This window comes from Coregonus clupeaformis, chromosome 37 (assembly GCF_020615455.1).
Source record: "Coregonus clupeaformis isolate EN_2021a chromosome 37, ASM2061545v1, whole genome shotgun sequence".
NCBI classification, from domain to species: domain Eukaryota; kingdom Metazoa; phylum Chordata; class Actinopteri; order Salmoniformes; family Salmonidae; genus Coregonus; species Coregonus clupeaformis.
Window position 1 is genome coordinate 1,685,109 of NC_059228.1, and position 18,844 is coordinate 1,703,952.

Consider the following 18,844-nt stretch of genomic DNA (forward strand, 5'->3'; position numbering starts at 1 on the left):
AGATTCGAAATTGAGCTCAGGTGCATCCTGTTTCCATTGAACATCCTTGAGATGTTTCTACAACTTGATTGGAGTCCACCGGTGGTAAATTCAATTGCTTGGACATGTTTTGGAAAGGCACACACCTGTCTATATAAGGTCCCACAGTTGACAGTGCATGTCAGAACAAAAACCATGCCATGAGGTGGAAGGAATTGTCCGTAGAGCTCCGAGGCAGGATTGTGTCGAGGCACCGATCTGGGGAAGGGTACCAAAAAATTAAATGGAATAAGTTTGGAACCACCAGTTTGGCCGCCCGGCCAAACTGAGCAATCGGGGGAGAAGGGTCTTGGTCAGGGAGGTGACCAAGAACCCGATGGTCACTCTGACAGAACTCTAGAGTTCCTCTGTGGAGATGGGAGAACCTTCCACAAGGACAACCATGGTCACCTCCCTTTATGGTAGAGTGACCAGACGGAAGCCACTCCTCAGTAAAAGGCACATGACAGCCCACTTGGAGTTTGCCAAAAGGCACCTAAAGACTCTCAGACCATGAGAAACAAGATTCTCTGGTCTGATGAAACCAAGATTGAACTCTTTGGCCTGAATGCCAAGAGTCATGTCTGGAGGAAACCTGGCACCATCCCTACGGTGAAGCATGGTGGTGGCAGCATCATGCTGTGGGGATGTTTTTCAGTGGCAGGGACTGGGAGACTGCAAAGATGAACGGAGCAAAGTACAGAGAAATCCTTGATGAAAACCTGCTCCAGAGCACTCAGGACCTCAGGCTGGGGCGAAGGTTCACCTTCCAACAGGTCAACGACACTAAGCACACAGCCAAGACAACGCAGGAGTGGCTTCGGGACAAGTCTCTGAATGTCCTTGAGTGGCCCAGCCAGAGCCCGGACTTGAACATGATCGAACATCTCTGGAGAGACCTGAAAATAGCTGTGCAGCAACGCTCCCAATCCAACCTGACAGAGCTTGAGAGGATCTGCAGGGAAGAATGGGAGAAACTCCCCAAATACAGGTGTGCCAAGCTTGTAGCGTCATAGCCAAGAAGACTTGAGGCTGTAATCGCTTCCAAAGGTGCTTCAACAAAGTACTAAATGGTCTGAATACTTATGTAAATGTTATATTTCTGTACAAAAAAAAAAAATGTAAGTGACCCTGGCAGGAAAGTGTTGTCTGCTGCAACAGTCTGACTGCTGCACTTCCCACAGAGCAAGGGAGAGGGTGTGTGTGTGAGTGCTCCTCAGCCCCTATCAGTCGTACTACAGGTGTATGCTGGGAGGCCAAGGGCCATTGCCCAGGGAACACAACAGCATAACATAGGTAATAGAAGCTGACTGGCTGCCCATGTCTACATCCTCTGACATCACTCTGCCTATCACTCTACCTTACTCTCCTCTCTCTCTCTTTCTCTCAGTTTTCTCTCTTTTTCCTACACCTACACCTACACCCTCTCTTTCTCTCTCTCTCTCTGTTTCTCTCTAACTCCTACATCCCTCCCTCCCTCCTGTCCTCATGCATCAGCAGGTCTGTCTCACTGGATTAAGGTGCCTGCCACCCAGCGAGAGAGGGATGGAGAGAGATAAATGGAGAGAGAGAAGGAAGAGAAAAAATAAGAATGGTGGCAGTGGAGGGGGGTGTCATCGCAGGGTCAATAAATCATGTGATTTAGTAAAGCCACCCTCCACACAGGGAGAATCATAAAACACCTTCGCAAAGCAAATACAACAACGAATGGCCGCATCTTACAGATCCCTTTAGACATCAACAGATTTTATAACTAGTCAGATAACAACATAGACAGCCTCAAGCCTCATTTTCACCTTGTTTATCACGTAATTTACTTGCACCATCACATGTCGGCAGGCATAAGGTCAAAGGGCAGGTATTATGTTGCACAGGTGGGCATGTAGGTGTCCTGGCTTATACCAAAGTTTTTTATAACCAACCCAAGATAGACCACTGCCTGTCGTTTCCAATTGGAGCAAATTAATCATAGTGGGCATAACTTTCTACATTTATTTGCATATTTCCGTTAGGGAACGCCTATTATGTGAAGTGCACATGTGCAATATCTCAATTCGCCCTTGCATTCCTTCTAAACAAAATTTTTTGTTTTACTTTAGCAAAGGGTAAAGTCTACAAAACACAGTCCACTCCGTTTCTTACAGATTACAGTTTTGGAAACAGAAAAATGAGATCACATGTTTAATCGATGAGAAAATGAGCATAATTACGGACAAAATCTATCTGGCTCCATCTTCTCCCACTGCCGGCCACTGGGCTTCTTCTCATCACCATATTTGGTAGAGTGGAACGCCAACCGGATGCTTCACATTTATACAGCCTGTGAAATATCTGGCTCATTGTTCTATCTGTGCTTATACTAGTTTTGTCAACAACAAACACATATCACCCTTGGAACAAGGGGCTACACAGTGGTCTCTGACAGCGAGAGTAGCTTTGTGTCTGATGACATCCTCGAGGGAGATTCGCTTCCCTTGGAAAATCTGGAGAGCGAATTCCAACAGATCCAACCATATATGTTTGAGCCATTGGCTTCTAGCGACAAAGAAGATTTCAGTTCGGAAAACTAAGTTCAACCATCCCTGCCCCGTGAAGTGTTTGAACGCTATGTAACGTTATGTAGCCTAGCTAACTTCGTTATATATGTATCTCTAGCTGGCACGACACTGAAAGTTCTGTCAAAGCCTGTATATAAACGTTAGCTGTAAACATAAACCGGAGCCTTAATGATTTGTTTATTCACTGGTTCTGAGTTTATAGAACTTATGGTGATAGTTGCTAGATAATGGCAACATAGCCATCAGTCTAAATCTGGCGATTATGACAGTGGTTAGATACGTGCTTCTTAGCTAGCTAGCTAGCTATTTGCTTATTTTATCCATGCCAGTGTATTTCGAAGCCACTGTTTAGAATGAATGGAGATTACTTCATTAGCGGCAGTGATCTGCTACTTGCTAATACAAATGTTTTACCCATAGGTGTTCTTGTGGTGGCCACTGCTAAAACATGCCAACAGCTGAAGAAAACATCTGCTGTAGAAATGTGCCTCAGGTAGGTTTCAGTATCTTGACTAGGACTGATTAGTTCCAGTGACCATGTGTTATGTGTTGCCTATGGGTTACCAAGCTATACGTGTCCCATAGTCATCCTTATTTAGGCCTAATACACTAATGCAAAAAATGTATTGTTATACAGGTCATGGAGAAATTAGAGGACCCCGAGTTACAAGACCCTGTCCAATGCATGACCCTGGATTTATGGAAGTCTGTTTGGCGTGATGGGTGCTACAGCATGCCTAGTACATGGACAGACATTGGAGCAGCAGACTAAAATAAATGAGTGAGTACAGAGTCAGGCAGCATGTTTCAGAAAATGTAATGACAGCAGCAAGCACAACAATACGAAAAAGTAATTGCTTAATGTTTTCTCTATTTACAGACGTTACAGACATACTGCATATCACAGTTTTGTTGGCTGGTGTTGGCAGTATTTGGGAATGCGGATTAGTGTCGTCATGCCATCCTGCATGGTCCTCAGGATCTGTGCAGTGTTCCCTGATGTGACAGGAAACTACACTGGCTTCATTGCCCCTCACTGCCACTGAACCTGGACCTGTGTCTTACCACCACAACACTTTTCTCTGGCCTGGCGTAGCTGGAGCAGAGATTGTCCGGCACCTCCACCTGTGCCAGCAGAGCCTGGAAGTGTCTGGGGTTTTGGACCACCTCCTCAAACAGGAGTCTCTGCAATGTGTCAATGTAGCCTTTTGAAAGAAAGAATACATGTGATTAATGCACACAGTTTGTATAGCTTTTAGAAAAAATATATTTTACATTGTAACTTATACATACAAGCCAATAAAATGTTTCAAACAAGTACTATACATTTTTGTTACGGTATTCTTTTTTAAAAAGTATTTGTGGCAGAATGAAGTACAATTTACCAAATGTGGGAGCCACTTTCTTACCAGAGGCAGAATAGTCCTCCTTCTTGAACATTGGGAAACGTTTCTCATATCTCAGATCCCCTGCAGCAGTTGTTGCTTGTGGCTGGTTGTCGTTCTCATTTCAATGCATTGCAGCATGCAGCAGTTTACAAATGTAGAGAGCTGTGACAATGGGGAAAATATGCATCACATTGTGTGGGTGATAGATTCCAAGGTTTATGTGTATAACTGGTGTGTTTATGAAGCTAGAGTGGTTATCTGCACAGCATGCCAGGGAAGGAGTAAATCAAAATATTGCGTTCAAAATTCTAAATCAGGCTGTGGAAGCACTCAATTGCAGAGGTCTGGTATTCAGGGCTCATCTTCTTCACATCTTTCAGGAGGCTTGTTCATTATGATGTCAGACAGTTTTTTCCCAGCCTTGGTGCCAGTTGAGCAAAATTGAGATTTGTAATGTTGAAATTCCACTATAGAAAACAAACAGCTTGATGAACAGGCATACTTGGGATACACATACACTACATGACCAAAGGTATGCGGACACCTGCTTGTTGAACATCTCATTCCATCTATAACAGCCTCCTCTCTTCTGGGAACGCTTTCAACTAGATGTTGGAACATTGTTGCGGGGACTTGCTTCCATTCAGCCACAAGAGCTTTAGTGAGGTCGGGCACTGACATTGGGAGATTATGCCTGGCTCGCAGTCGGCGTTCCAATTCATCCCAAAGGTGTTCCATGGGGTTGAGGTCAGGGTTCTGTGCAGGCCAGTCAAGTTCTTCCACACCAATCTTGACAAACAATTTCTGTATGGACCTTGCTTTGTGCACGGGAGCATTGTCATGCTGAAACAGGAAAGGGCCTTCCCAAACTGTTGCCACAAAGTTGGAAGCACAGAACCGTCTAGAATTTAATTGTATGCTGTAGTGTTAAGATTTCTCTTCACTGGAACTAAGGGGCCAAGCCCGAACCATGAAAAACAGGCCCAGACCATTATTCCTCCTCCACCAAACTTTACAGTTGGCACTATGCATAGGGGCAGGTAGCGTTCTCCTGGCATCCGCCAAACCCAGATTCGTCCATCGGACTGCCAGATGGTGAATCGTGATTTATCACTCTAGAGAACACGTTTCCACTGCTCCAGAGTCCAATGGCGGCGAGCTTTACACCACTCCAGCCGACGCTTGGCATTGCGCTTGGTGATTTTAGGTTTGTGTGCGGCTGCTCGGCTTTGGAAACCCATTTCATGAAGCTCCCGACGAACAGTTCTTGTGCCCGATGTTGCTTCTAGAGGCAGTTTGGAACTCGGTAGTGAGTGTTGCAACCGAGGACAGACGATTTTTACGCACTACACGCTTCAGCACTCGGCGGTCCCGTTCTGTGAGCTAGGGTGGCCTACCACTTCGCGGCTGAGCCGTTGTTGCTCCTAGACGTTTCCACTTCACAATAACAGCACTTACAGTTGACAGGGGCAGCTCTAGCAGGGCAGAAATTTTACGAACTGACTTGTTGGAAAGGTGGCATCATATGGCGGTGCCACGTTGAAAGTCACTGAGCTCTTCAGTATGGGCCATTCTACTGTTAATGTTTGTCTATGAAGATTGCATGGCTGTGTGCTCATGATTTTATACACCTTTCAGCAACGGGTGTGGCTGAAATAGCTGAATCCACTAATTTGAAGGGGTGTCCACATCCTTTTGTATATATGGTGTACTTGGTTTTAGACATTTGAGTCCCTCAAGGGCTCCGTGGAGACAGTTTGGTTAGAGGGCATTGTCATGGCTGTGGATGTTTTCTATGTGATTTGCAGCTGATGTCCACCTTGCCATAGTTTCCTCGCTAGACTGTGAGGTTGATGAAGCCCAATAGAGTTGGTTGATGACACTTCTTCTCCTTCACTCCATCACAGTCTCAAAATTTTGTGAGCACATCAATCTTCTTTGTGAGACCTGTGGACAAACAAAATACACTGAGTGTACAAAACATTAACAACACCTGCTCTTTCCATGACAGACTGACCAGGTGAATCCAGGTAAAAGCTATAATCCCTTGTTGATGTCACTTCAATTAGTGTAAATGAAGGGGAGAACACCTTTTAAGCCTTGATACATGGATTGTGTATGTGTGCTATTCAGAGGATGAATGGGCAAGACAAAATATTTAAGTGCCTTTGAACGGGGTATGGTAGTAGGTGCCAGGCGCACCGATTTGAGTGTGTCAAGAACTGCAACACTGCAGGGTTTTTCACGCGCAACAGTTTCCCATGTGTATCAAGAATGGTCCACCATCCAAAGGACATCCAGCCAACTTGACACAACTGTGGGAAGCATTGGAGTAAACATGGGCCAGCATCCGTGTGGAATGATTTTGACACTTTGTAAAGTCTATGTCCCAACATTTTGAGGCTGTTCTGAGGGCAAAATGGGGGTGTGAAACTCAATATTAGGAAGCTGTTCTTAATGTTTTGTACACTCAGTGTATATGGGCACAGACAGAGCAGGCATTACAGTGTTTCACAAGGACATATGAAACAACTTTATGATAAGGGAGAAATCTCAAAATGGCTGTCATTAGGACTACTTTGTTATAAAAACTATACAGATTAGCCATATAGATAGATAGATGACTCATCTTTGTATCTGTTCCATTGTAGCGTCTGTGACATCTCCATTTTGAAGTAGTCCATTTTCTTCACGATTGGATGATCCCTCCTGATGACGCGGTTGGACATGACTCCAACAGGGTCACCAGGAGGGATCAGTCAATTAAGTTGGAAGTCCCGCCCTCAATGGCGCTGCCCATGCTAATATGGCCTTTTGGCCACTAGAGGCCTCTATTATTCTCTGTGAGATTAGCCTCTCACATAAGTATCAAAAAATAACCCATTAACATTTAAGTAACAATGGCCGACCTAATATCACATGTTCGCAGGATATTGTTACTTGATGATGAAGATGACGTTCACATTCAAATTATAATTCCATTCCATGTACACACATTTTTCTATTTGCCAAGAGTCATAGTAATGAGTGATGGTTGGGCATTCCTCTCGCAGGTATTTATGGATCGAAGGGTCTGTCGGTGACAATGGTGCCTATTTTCACATTTTCCCCTCCGGTGAACGCAGACTTCTGACCATCCTTACTTCTCCATGCGGATGCTGTTGCCAACTTGATTGCTCTAGATGAATTTTTTTTTATGAAACTACTGCAAAGCATATACAGCTTTAGAACATAGATAATAAAATATGGGTAACACTTTACTTGACACACAGCGTCATAACAGGTTATGACACGATCAAGACCATGTCATAATATGTCGTAACAGCTGACATAACTTGTCATAACCTGTTATAATATGGTCATGACATGACACACATATTTAGACCTGTTGTGACATATATTGCATAATTTTATGGATGGTTATGATACCTACATAAGAGTGTCAAAACCCACAAAAACTACCACACAAGTCAATACATTCCATTACACCATAGCCTATGTGGCAACAGTATGTTTATGTTATATATAATTTTTTTGTTGTTGACCATATTCAATTATCATTGTAATTGCGCACACATTGATGTCGGACATGGACCTACCCAATTGCTCTGTTGCTGATGACTGGAATGAATGCAGCAGCAGATTTCAGGAGCAAGACACCCTCTTTTTGACTAATAACTGACATATCTGGCTTATATGATTATGATGGTCATAATGCTTCTTGACAGTGTCATAAAGTGTATTTTATTAGTCCAAGTAAAGTGACACAGGATGGTCATAATGCTTCATGACAGTGTCATAAAGTGTATTCATTACAACAACAAAGTATTTAAGAAACTTTTTGGCAGGGAAAAAGCTAATTTGAATAAATGTGGGTTTTTGACACTCTTACGTAGGTGGCATAACCAGACATAAAATAACGCAATATATGTCACAACAGGTGTAAATATATGGGTCATGACAGTGTTCTGACCATATTATGACAGGTTATGACAAGTTATGTCAGCTGTTATGAATGTGTAATAACCTGTTATGACACTGGTTGTCAAGTAAAGTGTTATTTTTTTTTGTATATTTTTTTTTTTTGGGGGGGGGGGTAGATCAACTTTAATATTGCAGCTAGATTGTGGTCCTCTGTAGCTCAATTGGTAGAGCACGGCGGTTGTAACGCCAGGCTAGTGGGTTCGATCCCCGTGACCACCCATACGTAAAAGAAATGTATGCACACATGACTGTAAGTCGCTTTGGATAAAAGTGTCTGCTAAATGGCATATTATTATTATTATTATTGTAACTTCCATCAATGTAATTGACTGCATCACTTCCAATCGCCAATATGTTTTTTTTTCTCGCAAATATATACAGTTGAAGTCGGAAGTTTACATACACTTAGGTTGGAGTCATTATAAATCGTTTTTCAACCACTCCACAAATGTCTTGTTAACAAACTATATTTTTGGCAAGTCGGTTAGGACATCTACTTTTTGCATGACACAAGTAATTTTTCCAACAATTCTTTACAGACAGACTATTTCACTTATAATTCACTGTATCACAATTCCAGTGGGTCAGAATTCTACATACACTAAGTTGACTGTGCCTTTAAACAGCTTGGAAAATTCCAGAAAATGATGGCATGGGTTTAGAAACTTCTGATAGGCTAATTAACATCATTTGAGTCAATTGGAGGTGTACCTGTGGATGTATTTCAAGGCTTACCTTCAAACTCAGTACCTCTTTGCTTGACATCATGAGAAAATCAAAAGAAATCAGCCAAGACCTCAGAAAAGTTTTTTGTAGACCTCCACAAGTCTGGTTCATCCTTGGGAGCAATTCCCAACCGCCTTAAGGTACCACGTTCATCTGTAAAAACAATAGTATGCAAGTATAAACACCATGGGACTACACAGCCATCATACCGCTCAGGTATGAACGTAGAGATGAACGTACTTTGGTGCGAAAAGTGCTAATCAATCCCAGAACAACAGTAAAGGACCTTGTGAAGATGCTGGAGGAAGCAGGTACGAAAGTATCTATATCCACAGTAAAACAAGTCCTATATCGACATAATCTGAAAGGCCGCTCAGCAAGGAAGAAGACACTGCTCCAAAACCGCCATTAAAAAGCCAGACAGTTTGCAACTGCACATGGGGACAAAGATCATACTTTTTGGAGAAATGTCCTCTGGTCTGATGAAACAAAAATAGAACTGATAGGCCATAATGACCATCGTTATGTTTGGAGGAAAAAGGGGGACGCTTGCAAGCCGAAGAACACCATCCCAACTGTGAAGCACGGGGGTGGCAGCATCATGCTGTGGGGGTGCTTTGCTGCAGGAGGGACTGGGGCACTTTACAAAATAGATGGCATCATGAGGAAGGAAAAGTATGTGGATATATTGAAGCAACATCTCAAGACATCAGTCAGGAAGTTAAATCTTGGTCGCAAATGGGTCTTCCAAATGGACAATGACACCAAGCATACTTCCAAAGATGTGGTAAAATGGCTTAAGGACAACCAAGTCAAGGTATTGGAGTGGCCATAACAAAGCCCTGACCTCAATCCTATAGAAAATTTGTGGGCAGAACTGAACAGAATTGTGCGAGCAAGGAGGCATACAAACCTGACTCAGTTACACCACTTATTGTGGGAAGCTTGTGGAAGGCTACCTGAAACATTTGACCCAAGTTAAACAATTTAAAGGCAATGCTATCAAATACTTCTGACCATCTAGGAATGTGATGAAAGAAATAAAAGCTGAAATAAATCATTCTCTCTACTATTATCCTGATATTTCACATTCTTAAAATAAAGTGGTGATCCTAACTGATCTAAAACAGGGAATTTTAATAGGATAGGATTAAATGTCAGGAATTGTGAAAAACTGAGTTTAAATGTATTTGGCTAAGGTGTATGTAAACTTCCGACTTCAACTGTATATATATATATATATACATATACACATGCATATACACATACATACATATACATACATACAGTTGAAGTCGGAACTCATTTTACTGTGGATATAGATACTTTTGTACCTGTTTCTGCCCAGCATCTTCTCAAGGTCCTTTGCTATTGATTTACACTTTCCGCACCAAAGTACGTTCATCTCTAGGAGACAGAACGCGTCTTCTTCCTAAGCGGTATGATGGCTACGTGGTCCTAGGTGATGGATATCAGATCCACCCTCTTCACCTGAGACACAAACACTCTGGTCCCCCATTGTAACCATTTTTCCCAAGCATCTCTGTGCAGTCAGACCTTTGATTATTTTGTGCCACCAGGGCCACAATAATATGCCCCCTCTCTGATCGTCCGAGTGTGACCCCCTCACTTTGGGTTACTGCAGCCAGTGTTGCCAGCACTGCCACTACCTGGGTGGGGGTACCCCAACGGAATCCCCACCGGCTAGGTACAAGGTCGTCAAGGTTCTCATTAGCAGCTTTGAGAATTTCCTTGTATATTATGCTCTCCCATCAGGGGGCTCTGGCTTTGTAGGGCCAACACTGCCAGGCAGGCTCAGAATCTTGAGGGGGCGTTGCTGCTCTAGTAGGTCTCTGACCGCATTTATCTTTCTGTTTTGGCTGCATATAGGCAACTTACAGCAGGGCCATAAAACAGATGGGGACTTCTCTTTGGTGTATGGGTCGCTCAGGTGGGTGTCTAGGATATAGGGTTGGGGACTGTTCCATCATGATAGGACAATAAAAAAAATAGATAAGATGTATGCTTTATTTTAAAATGTATATCCCTCATCTACACAAAATTGAAAGCTCTCTCTCACAACCCCTGCTCACAGACACATGTTGTTTCTGGGATATGCAACCATTTCCTTTCTCACTCACTTAACACCACACTTTTTCAAACACAAAAACGCACACCACACCTTCCATCACAATACATCCACACATACCCACATACTGTGCCTTCTATGTCTTCTGTTTGCTATGTTTTTATCTCCACTAAGTTGATTGAGTACTTGTGTTCTAATTAGTTATATTTGAAGATATATTATTTAGCTTGTTATCCTTTTTTGTAATACCGTCTTATCCCTTTATAAAATACTATAAATACTATGAATGTGTTTTATTATTACAATCCCTACCATGGCTAGTATTGGGTGTTCCATTTTTCGACTATTCTATTAGAACTTTCAGAATAGCTATGGAGTAGTCTTTGTGTCGCCGAACATTTGGTTGTCAATATGCAGTTTATCGACTACTAGAGCAACACGCTTCCCTTTTAATCTATTTTCCTTGAAGATTGGGTATAGAACTTTGCGCCGTTCTGCAATCTCCTTCGGGAGCTGATCATTCATGCCTACTTTCGTGCCAGCAAGACTTTTACCTAGGCTTTTAACCATTACTTTATCCTTAAAGAAAGCAAATTTGGCAATGATTGGACGCTCATATCTCTGTCCTCTTTATCCGAAACGGTGTACACGTTCGAGTTGGAATTTATCGACAGCATCGAGTGGGATTTGAAGCGCTGTAAGAAAGAAGTCCTTCACAATTTTTCCGGTAACCTCTCCTTCTTTTTCTTGGATACCCGTAAGTACTAGATTTTCTCTCATCGATCTAGTCTGTATGTCTAGTAAGGCTTCTCTCAGAAAGTTGTTCTCCTTTTTAAGTTCCTTAACGTCCGTTTCTATCTTAGTGACTGTCCCTTTTAGCTTTTTTGTAACTTTCTCCAATATTGCAGCTTTTTCATCACTCATTTCAACACTCACCTTCAACTCCTTTACATCCTTACTGACTAATTCTAGTATGCCCAGTTTGTCATTTATCGACTTCAACAGATCGCTTTCCACACTTACCAGTCCCATTGGTGAAAAGCATAAATAATCTGTATCCATCGAGGAGTCACGTTTTCTCTTGGAGATTGATTCTCCTCGTTTATCCTCCGTCATGTTTGGGTGTTGCTTGTTGTTGTAAAATGTGTCGATACATTTCTCTAGCCTTATGATTTGTTTTGTGTTATTATCCATATTGAATGTTATTACCCACGAGTATATGAAGTGTTAATATTTAGTCTAACTTACTAATATTGCATATTACGTTTTTATCTTGAGGCGATTCGCACCGCTGTGTGTTCAATACGCCATCTTGTCACGTGACTCCTGATCAAGTAACGTGTTACCAAAATATAAATTATATCTCACCTAAACAAGTTGGAGGTCCAGTACTTTGTTAGTTGTAAGGCATATTGATGTATAACTTCCATGTTTTGCACAGTGACCTATAGGGGTGAGACAGTGCAGTCAGTTTACTCTTCAAGGGCAAATGATAAAGACCTTGTGATATACAGTAGTGTGGTATATGTGGTGCCTACCTGGTGTGTCAGCTCTCATGTCCCCACCAAGTGTCACAGAAGCTTGCTCTGAAGCCAGCTGAATGAGGGCCCTCTGGTCAGTCTTCCAATGCCAATAGATGGTGGGATTTAGCAGTTTTCTGAGGTGTTCCTAGTATGTTGATGTGCAGATAGTCTTCACCTGCAAGGCTGAGAGGAACTGGAAAAAGGCAGGCCATCAGAAACCAATGAAATGTAGATTACATAAACGGCAAGTTGAATATTGGTAAGTGAGTAAAGATGTACCTTATTGATTTTGACAAAGGATCCACCACTGAATGCTGTGGCTGCTGACACATGCACATTTCCAGCTGGGAGGTTGGTGTTGGCAATGTAAAGTTGACTACTCCATTGCTTTTTTTATTCACAATGAGAACAGTTCTGCTTCACAATGAGTAGAGTGCCTATGGTGGTTTTATCAAGGCTACAGGTGTGGGAGCATACAGGGCAGGAATAGAATAACTGCAGGAGACCGTTTTCATAGACAATGTACTTAGTAGCCAAGTGCAAAGGGGTGACCTAAAACAAAAGCAAATAGCTACATAAACATAAAGCCAATGATTTTTTAACTAACCCTTGTTCTATCTGTGATAAAGCTAGTAGTTGCAGGTCTACTACACATGACCAGGCATCATGATACCAAAGGTAAATGGGGTTAGTTAGCATTATCTTTTGACGATATGTCGTGTAGCTAGTACATGCCAGACATAAAGGTCATTGTGTGTAAGGCTAGCTAGCCCATTTGCGAGGCAATATCCTTTTGCATTGTCACTAAAGGATGGTCGGTAATTATGCAGGAATATTACAAACGCGTTTCCATTATCATGCTTTGTTTACAGAATTGGCTTTGTTTAGCAAGCAAAGGAAATTACAGCATGCCAAGGTATAACCAACTAAAAGACTGCTTTCAGATGTATACCATTAGCTCGCTTAGGAAGCTAGCTAGCTAACTAAATATCAAAACAGTTTTTAGATGACCAGGGTGAAACATTTACACCAAGGCGAACATATTACTCATTACAACAGCAATGTTTAGCTAGTCTACCTTTCTTGTCCGTCCTCAGCGTCTGTGATGGTTTTATCCAGATGAAAAGTACTATCCGATCATTCACTAATATTAGAGTAGAAGGATTCGACTACGCGTGGCCTTTTTAGTGGTGTTGATGTTGTGGGGCAGGTGAATGCAGCATCATCAGCAGCATCAGTCTCAAAAGAAACAGAGACAGTCTTTTGCACAGTTTGGCATTCTGTTAAATCAGTACAGACATTATTAGTGTAAATGACCAGGTATAGGAATAACAATGTCATTATAGCTGCATTTTCTGAAATTGCTAAAGCTATAGCGTAACATATAGGTAGAGTATTTGAAGTCAAATTTCACCTGTTTAACTTGAAACAAACAAAATAGTGCAGTTAAATTTAACATGTTAAATTAATGAGACAGGATGACAGGATAACAGGATGAACAGGATGAACCCCCATGATGAAAGGGGGGCATGACTGAAAAGGTTTGGGAAGCACTGATATATAGCTAATGATTAGCACAAATACAGATGGGCAACCCCATGCTTCAGCCTACTTATTTATAGCCACTATGCTGCCGGCGATACTGCTTATTGCTAAATAACACACCAGCCTGATAATATGGACCAATATATTGTTAGGCACATTTCTGAAAGGCATCATTTTATTTTCATTCATTTTGGAGTAGAAAAGTCACCAGAACGGACTTTCCCACAGTCGTTCTACAAAACAATTCTCCCAGCGGGCATGCCAAGCGTGGTGAAGGGTACACAAATAATGGGTTATGACATTTGCATTTAATTAAAGCAGGGGTTTGGTGGTGACTATCTGAACTGTTAGAGCTAGATCAAAAGTAATACAGAGATAGTTGGTATTTATATTTATATTTTGACCGAATTACCAGGAAAGTTTGGGATGTATTTTCCCTTTAAAATTCACCAGAAACAACTATTTCACACATGTTTCTTTTAAACCCTAGAAGGGTGATGACCCCAGAACCCATTGACCCTGACCCCCCAAAATGCAACACAAAGTTACACCCTTGCATAGAATGAATATGAAAAGGAAAAATATGTATGCACTGTCTGCTTGAACTAATATGCTTCAAAGCTTGACATTGGCTTACATGGATCCTGCAGGCAAAATCAATTAGTAAAATTGTTCATTTGTGTTTGAGTGTGTGCGTGAGTGACTGTGTATGTGAGAGAGAGGGAGGGAGATAGATAGAGAGACTGTGTGTGTGTGTGCAAAATACTTGTGTTTTGATACATTTGAGAGCGTGTGATCATTGATATTTGTGGAGTGTCTGTGCATGTGACTGTTTAGGGAGTGTGTGAGTGCTATGTGCATGTGTGTGTGTGTGTGTGTCTGAGATATGGGAGTATCCTTTTCCTTCCCTTAAGCCTGACGGCCTATATCTCTCTCCACACAGCAGCCTGCTAAACAATGGCTCATTAACACGTCTGCACTACACAACTGTCACTGGGGCTAACTAAAAAAAACTCCATACACGCACACATGCAGTGCTTAGGTTAGCTGGACTGCTGGCGAGAGAGAGAGAAAGAGAGAGAGAGAGAGAGAGAGAGAGAGAGAGAGAGAGAGAGAGAGAGAGAGAGAGAGCGAGAGAAACTTGTACCCAATGCGTGTGTCTGTGCATCTGTGTGCGTGTGTGTGTATGTAGCTTATTTAGTGAGCCAGTCTAGTTAATTGTTGTTTGTCTGTCATGTGAGAGCTGGCTGATGCTCTTAACGCTTTAAAGGGTTTCAAAACTGACTGAGAAGTGAAACTGTGCAAAAATGTTTAATTTATTTTAAAAGGCAGATTCAAAACAAGTAAAAGAACACAAGCTGATTGCTAAAACTGTCGCTCAGCTAATGCCAAGCCCCCACAGTGCGAGTTTGGAACAACACTGGCATGATTCACGTGTTGCAATTGATTTTTCGTGATCTTATGTCGTTCACGAAAAATGGGAGCTTTTGATTCGCACGGTATGGCAGAGTCAACAACATCCGATTTAATGCACTTGCGAGCGCCAGGCAGCACCAAATCATGCCGACCAAAAGACTAGTATGTCAGAATATTTTGTCGTAGCTCTGCACTTTTCTTGCTGTGTGAACACCGCAACGAGAGAGATTGCACACAATCATTGTCTGTGTCCAAAATAAACGCGGCATGCTGGCATGTGCTGTAGAAAAGGTTTGCTACCGACAGAACGTTACAATAAGGTCTTTGAATGACCATTCGGGAACGTCACTGTTTGGCTCTGACAGAACGTTGTCACGATCGTTCATGAACGAGAAGGACCAAGGCGCAGCGTGATAGGCATTCATATTTATTTCACGACTAAACACACGACAAAACAACAACCGAAACGTGACGTCCAAGGTAGACAAATAACATACCTCACACGGAACAAGATCCCACACCCCACTAGTGCCAACAGGCTACCTAAGTATGGTCCCCAATCAGAGGCAACGAGCTACAGCTGCCTCTGATTGGGAACCACCCTGGCCAACATAGATCTAAACGATCTAGAAACTAACATAGACAAACCCAACACAGAAAATACACACCCTGACTCAACAAATACAAGTCCCTAGAGTCAGGGCGTGACAAACGTTCTCCTCAGGACATTCAACGACCCCGCCGGGATGTTCCTTACAGGTACTTAATTGCTCATGGCAGGGAGTTGTGTCATGGTCCCCAAGAGCCGTTTGTCTAGTTCTCAGGACATTCAGTGTACCAGTCCTCAGGACATCACATGGTGGTCACATTGGAAGGGGGACCTTTGTCTAGTTCCCTGTAAATTACCAGGACATCATTGAGGAGTTATTTTTAGAACGTTCTCAGGACATTCATTTTTGCTAGTCATTATGTTGTTGTGTGAGGGTCCTAAGGTAATGTTATCTGGGGAACTTTTGTTTAGTTCCCTGTAAGTTACCAGGATGTGGTTGGGGACCATGTCTGGACTTTTTCAACACATTCTCAGAACATATGTTTTTCCAGTGGTTAGGACGTTGCGTGATTGTCCCAGGTGTCCCAAATCATTAAAGTGATGAAATGGGTTGGATGATTTAAGTGGGACGCTGTTCAGCTAATATGGAATGGATTTTTTAACAGAGCTGAGAGCAACTTTTAGAGGTCAGATAAATCTGATGGCCGATAGGTATTTAGGATAGTAGGAGGCCATTCCTTCACTTGCTAGAACAAAAGACGTACAGTGCCTTGCAAAAGTATTCAACCCCCTTGGCGTTTTTCCTATGTTGTTGCATTACAACCTGTAATTTAAATGGATTTTTATTTGGATTTCATGTAATGGACATCCACAAAATAGTCCAAATTGGTGAGGTGAAAAAAATTAAAAAACGTGTTTAAAAAAAGTATAACAACTAAATAACGGAAAAGTGGTGCGTGCATATGTATTCACCCCCTTTGCTATGAAGCCCCTAAATAAGATCTGGTGCAACCAATTACCTTCAGAAGTCACATAATTTGTTAAATAAAGTCCACCTGTGTGCAATATAAGTGCCACATGATCTCAATATATATACACCTGTTCTGAAAGGCCCCAGAGTCTGCAACACTACTAACCAAGGGGCACCACCAAGCAAGCAGCACCATGAAGACCAAGGAGCTCTCCCAACAGGTCAGGGACAAAGTTGTGGAGAAGTACAGATCAGGGTTGGGTTATAAAAAAATATCAGCAGCTTTGAACATCCCACGGAGCACCATTAAATCCATTATTAGAAAATTGAAAGAATATGGCACTACAACAAACCTGCCAAGAGAGGGCCGCCCACCAAAACTCACGGACCAGGCAAGGAGGGCATTAATCCGAGAGGCAACAAAGAGACCAAAGTTAACCCTGAAGGAGCTGCAAAGGTCCACAGCGGAGATTGGAGTCTCTGTCCACAGGACCACTTAAGCCGTACACTCCACAGAGCTGGGCTTTACAGAAGAGTGGCCAGAAAAAAGCCATTGCTTAAAGAAAAAAATAAGCAAACATGTTTGGTGTTCGCCAAAAGGCATGTGGGAGACTCCCCGAACATATGGAAGAAGGTACTCTGGTCAGATGAGACTAAAATTGAGCTTTTTGTCCATCAAGGAAAACACTATGTCTGTCGCAAACCCAACACCTCTCATCACCCCGAGAACACCATCCCCACAGTGAAGCATGGTGGTGGCAGCATCATGCTGTGGGGATGTTTTTCATCGGCAGGGACTGGGAAACTGGTCAGAATTGAAGGAATGATGGATGGCGCTAAATACAGGGAAATTATTGAAGGAAACCTGTTTCAGTCTTCCAGAGATTTGAGACTGGGACAGAGGTTCACCTTCCAGCAGGACAATGACCCTAAGCATACTGCTAAAGCAACACTCGAGTGGCTTAAGGGGAAACATTTAAATGTATTGGAATGGCCTAGTCAAAGCCCAGACCTCAATCCAATTGAGAATCTGTGGTATGACTTAAATATTGCTGTACACCAGCGGAACACATCCTACTTGAAGGAGCTGGGGAGCAGTTCTGCCTTGAAGAATGTACAAATATCCCAGTGGCTAGATGTGCCAAGCCTATAGAGACATACCCCAAGAGACATGCAGCTGTAATTGCTGCAAAAGGTGGCTCTACAAAGTATTGACTTTGGTGGGGGGTGAATAGTTATGCATGCTCAAGTTTTCTGTTTTTGTTTGTTCCACCCCCAAAAATATTTTGCATCTTCAAAGTGGTAGGCATGTTGTTTAAATCAAATGATACAAACCCCAAAAAATCTATTTTAATTCCAGGTTGTAAGGCAACAAAATAAGAAAAATGCCAAGGGGGGTGAATACTTTCCAAGCCACTGTACCTGCTGTGTACCGACCTGGTTCTGACATACCTGCCGTTTCTACTTTTAGAATCGCAATGCTCGGCGGTGGCCAACAACTTCGAACCAATCAGAGAGCACGGACCTCCACGCGGGGGAGCCCACAGGAGTGACAAGTAAAATAATAAAAAATAGGGCACTTTTCCCAGTGTAATCCACCTCCTTTTCATCAGAATTGTTCTAACTAAAACAATAAAGCTGCATAATACATATTTTTTCCCCCCAGAGAAAGTCTTAGTCACTTAGCTATCTACAGTAGGCACAAGCCAAACATGCTACTGCCACCTTGTGGTCTGGAGTATTTAATCTGTGGTTAAACTGGGCTATGTGAAATACAAAAAAGTTAACTGACGACTCTCTGGGTAGAGGTGCTAAGTATCTATCGGCAGTAATATTTTGCGGTATGTCTGAACCTTAGATGTTGGCAATATAGAGGAAATCAGTCATTGACATATGGTGGCGGAGCAGGAAGATCGTAATGCCACTAAGCAAAAGGTTGTGAGTTCAAGTCGCAGGTGAGAATAATTGAGAATAATTACTACATAAATGAACATGCACAATGCAGGCTAATGTCATGTATGTAAAATGAAAACACTTTATTTGGAAAACATTGTATGCGTGGGTGTTGCCAACAGAC

At 42.3% G+C, this 18,844-nt stretch overlaps 1 protein-coding gene and 1 long non-coding RNA gene across 3 annotated transcripts in view; one reads left to right on the top strand and one right to left on the bottom strand.

The window, feature by feature from the left end:
- Nucleotides 1-18,844, bottom strand: part of LOC121553231 (cadherin-23-like) — a 511,998-nt gene that overhangs the window by 192,805 nt on the left and 300,349 nt on the right. The window lies entirely within an intron of this gene.
- Nucleotides 2,362-3,885, top strand: LOC123482762. Of its 2 annotated transcripts, XR_006657914.1 has the most exons (4): nt 2,362-2,627; nt 2,997-3,069; nt 3,214-3,357; nt 3,457-3,885. It is a non-coding gene; the product is annotated as an uncharacterized LOC123482762 (long non-coding RNA). The 2 variants fall into 2 exon arrangements; XR_006657913.1 differs by having other exon boundaries at nt 2,362-3,069.